A 12,538-nucleotide genomic window follows, 5' to 3' on the forward strand; every position below is an offset into this window, starting at 1 on the left:
TTATTCCCTTAATAGTCCATATAACTACAAGTATCAATATGATATTTTACTCCCCCTTAGTCTATGCTTTACTATTTTGTTAGATATAACGTTTAAGCACCATTGTCCTTTCCTTAGTGATACCAAATCACTTGTTTACTCCATATATTTCTCCCCCTTTTTCTCACAAAATGACAAAGGTACGAGCAAATAAAGGACAAACCGAAAGGATCTTATAAATTTTAAAATACTTACAGTCTATAAGAGTTAAGCACGAGGGTTCCACACACACCATTTTAGATAACCAATATCAAAATCGAAACTACAAAGTAATCTTGTTTTGATATGTTACCAAGGAAACCATTGACCGAAGAAATTTTCCCTAATAGTTTAGCAAATCAAAAATTGACTAAGCACCTTAGTTCCTTTGCTAAACCGATTGTACAAATACAATCGCTTGTTCGATAAGACCAAAATAAAGATCAGAATTAACTTTATTTTTCTCATCAGGTTCCAATTATTCGAACAATAACTTAGACCTTTCACTTTTAAACAAGACAAGTACTAGGTTAGTTAACTAGCATTTCTTGTTAAGGCATTCGATTAGACTTGAATAACCGAAACCTCCACTTTGATAAGTTTAACTAAGATCAGAATTAACTTAGTTTCTCTTATCCGGAATCGAATTGGACTAAACAATTGATCCCGAAAACCTTTTTGTTAAGCCATAAACAATTCATACAACCCAAATAAATCAACTTGCATAATTATTTACCAACCGGAAGCAATTGAAACAAACATAGACATTATAGTACCGCAATTGCACCGAAATTTCGTAAGCCTAAACAATTGATACCAAACAATAAAGCAAGATAACAATAGTTTTTCTTAACCAGAAACAATTGAATCACACACACATCCATACACAAATAATGGATGGATGTGTGTTTGATAAACACATCAATTGAATAATGGAATAAAACCATACACAAATAATGGAATAAACATCAATTGTACCGAAATTTTGTTAAGCAAAAGCAATAAATATATGCAATAAAATCAGGCTTTTCTTAAACATAAAAATGTTTAACTAACAAATTCGTTACCTCAAATTCCGCATCCTCTTCACCCCAGAAAGATATATCATTAAGCGCAAGTTCAAGTTAGAACTCTCCCCCGTTGTGTTGTCATCCTCTCGCAAGAAAAAAGAACAACAACAAGAACCAACCTTGTGACGCCCCAAATACTAAACCTGCTTATCTGATAGGATTACAACCTAATTGAGTCATCAAAACTAGATTACCGATTTAAGAATCATAACTATAGAAAGTGTTAAATAACAAAACCCAAACTCTCTGATATTATATAAATGAAAGTCTTTCGAGTTCTAAGAATATATAAATGTGTTGTTTACAAAATAAGAAAGAATACATATAGTAAAAGATGCACAACAACACTAGATTCCATAAAACTCTAAGCTACGAAACAGATATCTTCGAGCGCTCCATTCCTTCAAGTTACTGAAAAACTGATGTGGGAACAAGTGAGCACATCATCCCAAGGGTACCCAATGGAAACAAATAACTCTCAAGTAATCACTAACAAGCTACACAGTTCTAAAGATAAAACGGTAATTTAAAAGAGACAATGGTGAAAGGAAACATTCAGCAATTCACGCATCAAGAAGCAAAGGTTAGTCAAACAAGCATAATATGCACACGGGTGATTTCCCTTAAATAAAATAGTATATATAATATTCTGACGGATGGCGTACCGCCCTACTAATACTATTGCTGACGGATGGCATACCGCCCTACTATCTTAATAAGCAGAAAATATAATATTATTGCCGACGGATGGTGTACCACCCTACTAATACTATTGCTGACGGATGGCATACCGCCCTACTTAACTTAGCAAGGACCTGTGGGGAGACACAGACACTCCTTGCAAGGGAAACCACATAACGCATATCACACACATACATTTACATTCAATGCAACCATCATTCAATGCAATTACAATATAAATTCATATAAATAGTATAAGCACATCATGCTCGCAAAGGAAAGAAACTCAATGATTACAAGAAGAATATAAAGTTCCCACCTGAACTCATGACAAGTCGTGCCTACCACAAGATCCACGATCTACCGGTTCATCCTTTGAATCGATCGTTGTTAATAAAGAGTAATTGTTAATCACACAAGCACTCTAAGAGATTAGCCAAAAGGCTCATACAAGGTTCATAACATAATCTCATACAATTCTCTAGTTATAAGCTAAGTGAACTATTTATTGGTTCTAAGCTCGTTTATGGTACTACACTTTTTCATTATCTATCTTTAGCATATCTAAAAGTTTACTAATTTAATTAAATTGGTTCTATAGTCCATTTGATAAGTCTAAAGAATATCTACACCCTAGTTGAAGGAACGAAAGGCTAAATCAGACCATAAGGGTCTAATTCATGAAAACTGGCTCTAAGCCCAAGTCCACTAAACATGCCCAACCTAAGGTTTGGTCCATCTAACGGTCACTGACAGTCAAAGGGATCATCTAACAGTCCACGTCCGTCCAAGGTCAAGTCCAGGGTCAACTAGTCAAATTGGTCAAGGTCCACTGAGTCAACTCTGGTCAAGGTTAAACCTAGTCAACAGAGTCAAGTCTGGTTAATGAGTAAACTCAGTTAGATAGCTGAGTCGGGCACAGAGAATCAGTCAACATCTGACTAGCTGGAAAACCCAAGGCATGAGCCATTGCTCAGGACAGAACGCAAATGCACCAACATGATGCAACATAACTCTATAACCATACTAACTGCTAATCCAGTTCCAAATAATCTTCATCAAACACAAATCATTCATTCGAAACAACTTCAAATCAAATTACAAACACCAAAACAGCTTACCTGCAATTGCAGTTCCAAGCTTCCACTAAAAAGCTTCGACTTAATATATTCCTCTAAACATCAACCACAATTCTAACTGCATCAATTAACCCCTTCAACTCAAACTCTAAACTGTACTGTCAAGCAACCCCATTACATCCATAAGTTACATCTGCAATAACTAAAACCAAACACTTGATTCATCCAAGTCTTCTGCAACATCTTCACTTCTGTAATCACAACCTTAACACATAACTCTACTCTTTCTCTGCACTAAAACCATAACCACCTAGCAATCCATTCTTTAATATTATTTTACAGACCTACACCATTCATTCATGCCCTCTGCAATCCAACACAAAACTAGCCATAACTCCTTCATTGCACTGCCAATCCAACTCAATATCACCTGCAACTTACATTAACTGCCACCACCAAAACAGTACAATTTCCATTCAAACAACATCTTCTTTACAACCACATCTCCATCTCAATCCAATTCAACCACAACAATTCAGTTCATCTATTACAACACCATTCACATACACACACATCCATCTCAGTTCTCAATTCATTGAACAACTCATAAACTTTATAATGAACTTGAATCAATTGTACTAACAAGAACAATTACCTTAAATCAGTGTTGTTCAGGCAACTGAGGTCGAATTCTTCCTTCCTTTGCCTCAATTGAATAATCATATCAAAAATATAAACACCCAACAATCTTCATCACCATCTTTGATTTACATAGGAACCCTAGTTTCATTTACAGCTTCAAAACCCTAACTTCATCAAACTCGAATTACTCTTCATCTCTAACCCTAATTCATCCAATCGATCAATACCCATATCAAATCCCCTTCTTAAAACATCAATTACATCTTCTAATTCATCTTTGAATTCTTCCAGAAACCGTAACTTCTAATTTACAGCAACAATTTCTTCTCATACCGGCTCAATAATTCACATCATCATCTCCAGCTATCAATTCTTAATATTTCCCCTAGATTTCAATCTCAAACTCATTAAACCTTCTCACCGAAATCACGAGCAGGACAACAGAGAAGAAGAGGAAGAAAGAAGAAGAAACGAGAAAGAAAAGAGAAATGAATTCTTCTCGGTTGGTTTTGGAGATAAGGCCGATAAAAATGTTAAAGGCACCCGAGAACGGATAAGGGCAGCCAGGCGGTTTATAAGAAAAATGACAATCTACCATTGGTATTAATCTGATGATATCTTCTTCGTCTGGTGTCCTAATGACACGCTCGAGTAGTCCATCTCGCATAACTTTTCGAGTTCTATCTAACGGAACTAGTTTCGTGTCTACATCGTTGTTAGATTAATTTCTAATAATTAAAATTTATTTAACTAAATCGTCTATTGACTATCGCTAGACCAGTCAAATATCATTGACGAGCTTGAGGGTCCTTATAAACCTTTACCAGAGAAAGGTTGAAAACCGGTTTTAACTAATGCGATGCAAAAGTTGAAACCCCGAAACACATATGCTTTTATGCTAAACCAAATGATTCAACATATTGTGACTTTTTAACATATTAGTTTCAATCGGAACCCCTTAGGATCCTTTGATAAAGCCTACCAACATGGGCTAGAACTTAATCCTGCTAAACCAAAAAGTCACCCAAACTATAAGGGTTCACACAATATGAGATCGAATATTAAGGTTATGAAAACCAAAATCAATCATCCCATAAACACATAACAATAAAATAAAGCATTCAAGCACATGTTATGTAATTGAAAACTATCACAAGAAAAATTATAAAATAATAATTTTATTCATAAATAAGATAGTTTTATTCAAAATAGACCTTATACAATTATTGAAAGAAATCAAAAACTGATGTCTATTTTTCTGAACAAGAGTTTAAGCTTATTCATCCTTGTTATTCTCTGTTTCCATGATCTCATCAAGGTTTTCTTCAAACAGTTCCAGATTGGTAGAGTGAAAACTAATCATTTGAAGATCACGAAAGTCTCTATAAGATGCCCAACAAACAACATGGAAAATAATTTCCTTCTGAGCAATTGAGGATAATTCCTTCAGAAGTTCCTTTCTTCCATTAGTTCTAGAACTCCTTCACACATATTTGTAGCTCTTACTTCCGTAAGAGAGGGCATGATCTGATATGAGCACAAATCAGAACAAAGTTCGAATCTTCCTTTATTAGAGGAATCCAAAACACTTCCACTTCTTGAATAAAATATTCTCCCACAAATTCACTGTATGATCTCTTGTTCTCAGTAAAAAGAATTATATGAATTTTCTGATTAATAGATCATGAAATCTACAGGAGTATATCAAATCAGATATAACATTTTTTAGGTCTTTCATTATTGAGAACCATGAAGGATTCGAATAAGGGTTAGGTTCTTATAAGATTTTAACCTCTTATAAAACAAAACTTTTTATTTAAAGATTTTCAAGTAATCTTACTTAAAAGGAAATAACTAGAATTGCCCATTTTAAACAAATTTCTAGAACACAGGAGTGCTCTGTGAAAAAGCAGGGGTACAACAATCTCACCCAATATTTCGGTTAGCAATCTGTGTGGACTAAATCTAATATACTTTTAAGATAATCAACTAGACAGTCAGACTCAATCTTAATAAAAAGTATATCAAGGAGTTAATATCTCTATCTCTGGATTTGATCTTTACTCAAGCAAATGGAAATCTGCGAGTCTTTATCAAATACTAGAGAGATAAACTTGGATGGTGCCAAAGACCAATATACAAGTGTCAATCAATGTAAATCAACAACCAAAGGTTGGATATTCTAATTGATTGATCTCAACGCACAACCTGTGATATTTCAATTATATAACAAAATATAATGCGGAATAGAAATAACACAAACATCAGAAGTTTTGTTAACGAGGAAACCACAAATGCAAAAAAACCCCGGGACCTAGTCTAGATTGAACACCACACTATATTAAGTCGCTATAGACACTAGCCTACTACAAACTAACTTCGGTCTGGACTGTAGTTGAACCCTAATCAATCTCACATTGATTCAAGGTACAGTTGCGCTCCTTACGTCTCTGATCCCAGCAGGATATTGCGGACTTGATTCCCTTAGATGATCTCACCCACAACTAAGAGTTGCTACGACCCAAAGTCGAAGACTTCAATAAACAAATCTGTATCACATAGAAAAGTCTATGATAATAGATAAATATGTCTCCCACAGATAAACCTATGAGTTTTGTTCCGTCTTTTGATAAATCAAGGTGAACAGGAACTAATTGATAACCCGGAGTTATATTCCCGAAGAACAACCTAGTATTATCAATCACCTCACAATAATATAAATCGTATGGTAGCGAAACTAGATATTGTGGAATCACAAACGATGAGACGAAGATATTTGTGATTCTTTTTATCTTGCCCTATCGGAGATATAATCTCAAGCCAATTATGCAATTGAACTCGTACGATAGAAAATGGCAAGATCAGATCGCTAAACTACAAGAGAAGTAGTTTCGTCTGGCTTCACAATCCCAATGAAGTCTTTAAGTCTTTAACCGACAGGGTCTCGAGAAGAAACCTACGGTTAAAGGAGAATCGACTCTAGCAAAACCAACTAGTATCACACAGGAGGTGTGGGTATTAGTTTTTCCAGTTTCTAGATGTCTCCTTTATATAGTTTTCAAATCAGGGTTTGCAATCCAAGTTACCTTGGTAACAAAGCATTCAATAATCACCATTAGTTAAAAAACCTGATTTCTCCAAGCTAATATCTTTCAACCGTTGGATCGAAACTTAGCATGTCACACACAAATGAAATATATTCATTTAAGTTTGAGTAACCGTACCTAAATGTGCACACTTAGTTGGCTGACAAATAGTTAACCAATGGTTAGCCATATGAGCACTTTCATATTAACCGTATTCATCTTTCTCATAACTAGTTCAAATGACTCATAAGAACTAGTTCAAGAGTTGTTCAAATGCTTAGGTCTTTATTCATAGACACAACTGAAACAAAATCGATTTGATTCACTTGAATCAATTCATGAACAATATATCCACGGTTTGCAAAGATTGCATACCTTATAATTTATTGTTTTAAGTTCATGAACTACCGATTTGAGAAATAACCAGCTTGGGTACGCGTACCTTAGCTACCGGATTTGAGTCTACAAACTCAACAAAAATTTTCGGTTCGAAAACTTTCGTGGGTACGCGTACGGGTATGCGTACCTAAGGTGACTGGTTTACTAGTTTTCAAACTTACACACTCAGCAGAAATTTTCGGTTCGAAAACTTCCGCAGGTACGCGTACGGGTATGCGTACTCAACCTGTCTCCTTCACCAATACCGCATGCACACATATGCACGCACTTGGTTTCCGACACATGTTTTTATACACTAATGTGCAAACACACTATATATGCTTATATCCATAGTTGGTAATCTCAACTCTACATTTCAATCATTGAAACATTCTTCTATAATGTTATAACAATCGTTATTCACGACTATCGTCATCAAAGCTATTTTCAAGATTGAAACGTCTTCATGACTTGCGTCACGGGTAAAGATGAAAGTGATTAAAGCAAAATCTCACCAACACATATTTCGAGAAAAAGATACGCGAGTAAACTCGGCTCGAAATAGCAAATGTGTATGTATGAAAACTATCATACTTATACGACTTTGTCTCAAGAGTAGGAGATAGAATAGACTTTTGAGTAACATATAAGTTCAAGTCTCCACATACCTTTTTGTCGGATGAAGTTCCACTTATTCCTCGAGTAGTTCTTCGTCTTCGTAAGATGATATCCATGGAGTCTGGAGCTCAACTGCACTTACCCATCCTAGACCGAGACTTAGTTATAAGTAAACTAGAAATCAAGACATATAGTTTTGATCACTAATATTGACAAACATACTTGATATAACAACGCATGCGAGTTCGACCGAGCGGTGCTCTAACACTCTGGTACGGAGAAATTTGCTCATATGTAACAGTGCATTATTTTTTACTGTTCTTCCTCTTCCATTCTTGAGATATGATATATCATCATAATCAAAGAATGGTTCAGAGACTACTACTCTTAAAGGATGAGAGATAAAACTTGCTTGTTTAAAATCATTTTTCTTACGCCTTCTTTTAGATGATTTTGGAGTATGATGAGTATACGAGAAATCAGCATAATAGTCTTTTACTCTGTTTGATAAGAGTCGAGGATCAAAGTTTATCTTTCCCAATTCATTTGAAACAAAACTAAGAGCATTTTCCATTTTACGAATCTTGCACATCTTCTGAACATGTTTTTTACTACCACAAGAATAACAACGTTTGGTATTATAGGAGTTATAATGTTTGTTGTTACCTGTTTGTGCAAGGTTGTTGGAGGCTCCTTTGTTTATTTCTACTCTTCGCAGCTTTGATTTTTTCCTTTCTTCATTATCCTTCTTTTTATGGTTTGAATGATCATCAATTGTTTGTTTGCTCTCATTAGTTTCTCCACGACAATATTGAGTACTTTCATTTAGAGAGTCATTTGTTTGTGCACACAGGGATTTGACAAACTTTATTTCATTGTTGGGTACAATGGTATTACTACCTTCATAACCTAAGCCACGTGTGTCTCTTTGACTTCTCCATGTTTCCAACAAAGAGGACAAGTTGTTTGAGCTCTCATTAAGTTTTCTCAGTATAGAGATTTCCTCTTTTAATGAATTATTTTCATCAAGAGCAGAGTTAAGAGTTTCCTCTAAACGCTTTATATTGGAAAGAAGACTATTTTATTTTTCCTTGAAGTACTCTTGTTGAGAGTTTGATTCTATTTTAGAGTCATCAAGCTCTTTTTCTAAAAGACAAACCTTTTCAACGGTTTTATCCAAATTCTTTTCACACGACTTTACGTGATGACGTTCAGTATTTATCTTCTCTCCGAAGTCACTAACTTGTTGTGAGAATTTACCTTTTAGAAAGTTATGCTCTTCATTGAGTTTTTCAAACTTAAGAGTTAAATCTCGTTCTCTTTCAAGTGTTTAAAGAATTTCATTAGAACAAAAAAGAAATTGTTTACTTAATTCCTTTAGTTTAGCTGTTTTCACACTTGATCTTTCATCAGAGATTTCAAGTAAGGAACTCAAAAGTATCTCGGAAGAAGTCTCATCTATTGAGCAACAAGAGTTTGAACAACTATCTCCTTTCGAGCATATATCTTGTGATACGTTAACTGAGTCCTTTTTTAGTTTTCGCTCTCGCTTAACTTTCTTTTGACTCATGTCTTATAGGTTGGATCACACCAAACACATACTGTTAGATCTTTTCGTGTTTTCATGCTCTGATACCAGTTGAAAAGACGAGGGTACCCAAATATACCTCAATCTAAAACTTTTCCACCTATAAGTCCTTTCTCCGAAAGTGATTGTCTATGGACTGAGTCGAGACAATACAAATAATCGGTTCACACTTTGTGTGATCGTCTATGAATACGAGATCGAGACAATACGACAACAAGATAACTTGCGTGATTGACTATGAATACAAAATCGAGACAATACAACAACGAAGTATGATTACTTGATAATAGGTTCAGACTTAACCAAACACAATAGGATTGCTATTAAGTAATTAGAATTAACGTTTGTATATTTTAATTCTAATAATAATAAAAACAATTATAATTGCGGAAATAAAAAAGTAAAAGACACAACAAGATTTTGTTAACGAGGAAACCGCAAATGCAGAAAAACCCCGGGACCTTGTCCAGAATTGAATACTCTCAGGATTAAGCCGCTATACAAAATCTAAACCAAATTCGTATAGTTGAGACCAAGCAACTAAACCTATAGTTCACCTAGTTCCGTCTGTATCCCTACGCCTCCAACTTGCAATAAGTCACGCACTTGGAACAATTCCTTTGGTTCGTATTCCAAACAGATAAGGAACAACAAATCTGTTCGGTAACAACTATTTTCAAACAAGTGATATGAGTTTGACAAAAGACTCTTCCATTTATTCCAACAAACTCCTTTGTCGGGTTCTTAGATCGATCTATCAACAACTACCAAGGTAATTGTTTAGACTATGCAATCAATACTTTGAATCACAAAGAATTGTATTGATGCCAATCTACTCAACTAATCAATCAAGGTTATCACAAAGATAAACCGATTATAGTTGGATCCCCAGCCGATCAAGTTTTGTGCACACCAAAGATTATGAACTCAAATAAGAAATCTTCTTTGTCTTCGAATCTCCTTAGATCTTCAATAAATACCTGCACACAAACAACTTGAATCTCTTGTGATCAATCACACACAGAACGGAGTCTTTTAACAATGGATTATCACAAGACTTCTTTAGATCTATAAATAGTCTAAAGATCCCCATCGATACTTCGATCTAGTTTGAGTGAATCTTATATCAGAAGAGAAGATTCTCAAGCATAAACAAACTAGGTGCAATCAAAGTTCAACAAACGTTAGTCAATCAAATCAATCGAAAACTAATAATAAACTGCAATTATCTAGTTCCCACCAATGGTACTCGTAGAGCTTCCCAATCCCAAAGAAGTCTTTAAAACGAGCGGTCGTAAGAGATTTCGCCTAATTAGGGTACTTTCCTCTCCGAATAAACGGCTCCACCAGTAACAACACAACTAGGTAGTTTTGCTGGCTCTGAGGATTAGTTTGCTCGAAATGCAAACTTCAATATTTATAGACCAAGGAATTTCCAAAACCGAAAATATTCTCAAGATATGCAATATATTTCCAAATTCGGTTTCCGTAATTCCTGGAAATGGTTTGTCCAAATATTGACCGAAATCTCAGTAGAAAATCTCCAATTAGTAAATGCACATTACCAATTTTTATTTTCTAAAGATATGCATTTTAATTGCTGGAAATGAAAAGCATATAAAACTAAAAACCTTAATTAAAAGATTCTCAATTTATTTCGATCCGGCATTCTCCTTTAGTTATTAAGGAATATCTTTGAACAATAAAAGATAAGAGTTATTGCACATGTTCAAAGTATGTCGACATCTTTACTTTGTAAATATTTTTTCATATTTACAATCTTGGAACCGATTTGCCACACTTCCAAACGAGTTTAGAATTGGTTCATCTGACTTCAAAGAACTATGTGATTGATTATCTTATCAAATCACCATTAATGGGTTTCACGATTCTACAAAAACACAAGGCTTCGGTTCTACCTCCATGTGGGTACTAGTATCGGTCACACTAGCTTTCCAAAGATTGGTCGACTAGGTACTAGGATCGTTTACCACATAATTACGGTATTTAACTTGTAATCGGTTGCACAAGTCATAGGATGGGTGACCAATTACTAAGACTTGTTGTACCTCTTACAAGGATCGATTCCACATGCTTGTGATCGGTTGCACCTCTTACTAGGATCGGTTCCCCAATGTCTAGAGTTGGTCATACCAATTACAATATATCGATCATACCATCTCAGGTGATTACTTAAGATCGGTTTCACTAATAAAAGTCATACCAATACAAAAGTCAGGCATTGTGAATAGTTTTACCAAGATACATAAACAAGTTATGAGCGGTTATACTAAACACACATATTGGTAATCCAAAGATTTGCAATGAATAACAATACCAATAAGCCTAGTGATTTCCCTTTCGATTCATAAAACAAGTTTATGAATTGTACATCCTTTAAACGAATGTAAAACATTATTTTATAGGATAAAATCTTCACCCATACCAATACATAATCACAATAGCGTTAATACGGTTATGTCGATGTCTTATATACGAAGTTCAAAATATAGGCGTTATACGTCGTATTATAATTCCTTAATACTATGTCTAACTAGAGTATAATCCTTCACATCTTCGCAGTTATGTTTTCAATATGCACGACTTAAAATACGGTAGGAATGAAACAATTCAAGTCAAAATATTACTAACCTCAAGAGGAAGGATAATGTCGTCGATGTAACTCTTTACTTCTCACATTCTTCAAGTCTTTGAGTAATACTTGTATGTCTCATATCCTAGTAACTTTCTAGCTAACCGATACAAAGTTGACTCTAGTAAATAATCAAGCGACTCTTTAAATGAGTTTTGTTCACTAAAATATGACAACCAAACTTGACATACCAACGCTTGGTGGGTTCAACCGAGCTAACAACGGCCAACAATTTTGCAATGTGAACAAAACTTAGGAATTTTTTGTAGCTCCACAAACTGATCAAAACTTCTACCACCCACTGTTACATGAATGGAATCTGGTACTTTCTTCGCAAAATCAATATCAACTAAAACAGCTGCATAACAAACATAATCATTATTTAACGTCTTCTTATCCACCATAATGGGAGTGCCAAGATTTTTACCAAGAGATAACATCGTTCTTTCAGACCATAACTCCACATATAACCCAGGAAAGTTGACCCAAACAGTCGCATGAGAAGAACTATCTTTGTCCGCATCAAACCAAGGAAACCAATATTGGAGTCGCAACTCATGTTGATCAATCTTCCAGGTTTTACCATTATGAACTTTGAATTTATCTTCCTCCGATGAAAACTTGATAATAAAAAAACCTTTGTTCATTGGCGTGAACTTTAGCTTACCAGGACCTAAATTCCATTGATCTACCAAAGATTTTTTAACCACAGTAAAACTTAAAAC

At 34.8% G+C, this 12,538-nt stretch overlaps 1 long non-coding RNA gene across 1 annotated transcript; it reads right to left on the bottom strand.

Annotated features, from left to right (window-relative positions):
- Window positions 1-1,313: 1,313 nt before the first annotated feature.
- LOC113345797 lies at window positions 1,314-3,956 on the bottom strand. Its single transcript, XR_003358303.1, has 2 exons — window positions 2,891-3,956; window positions 1,314-1,507 (listed from the first exon to the last, which is right to left on the bottom strand). It is a non-coding gene; the product is annotated as an uncharacterized LOC113345797 (long non-coding RNA).
- Window positions 3,957-12,538: the final 8,582 nt, after the last annotated feature.

This window comes from Papaver somniferum, unplaced genomic scaffold, assembly GCF_003573695.1.
Source record: "Papaver somniferum cultivar HN1 unplaced genomic scaffold, ASM357369v1 unplaced-scaffold_83, whole genome shotgun sequence".
NCBI lineage: Eukaryota > Viridiplantae > Streptophyta > Magnoliopsida > Ranunculales > Papaveraceae > Papaver > Papaver somniferum.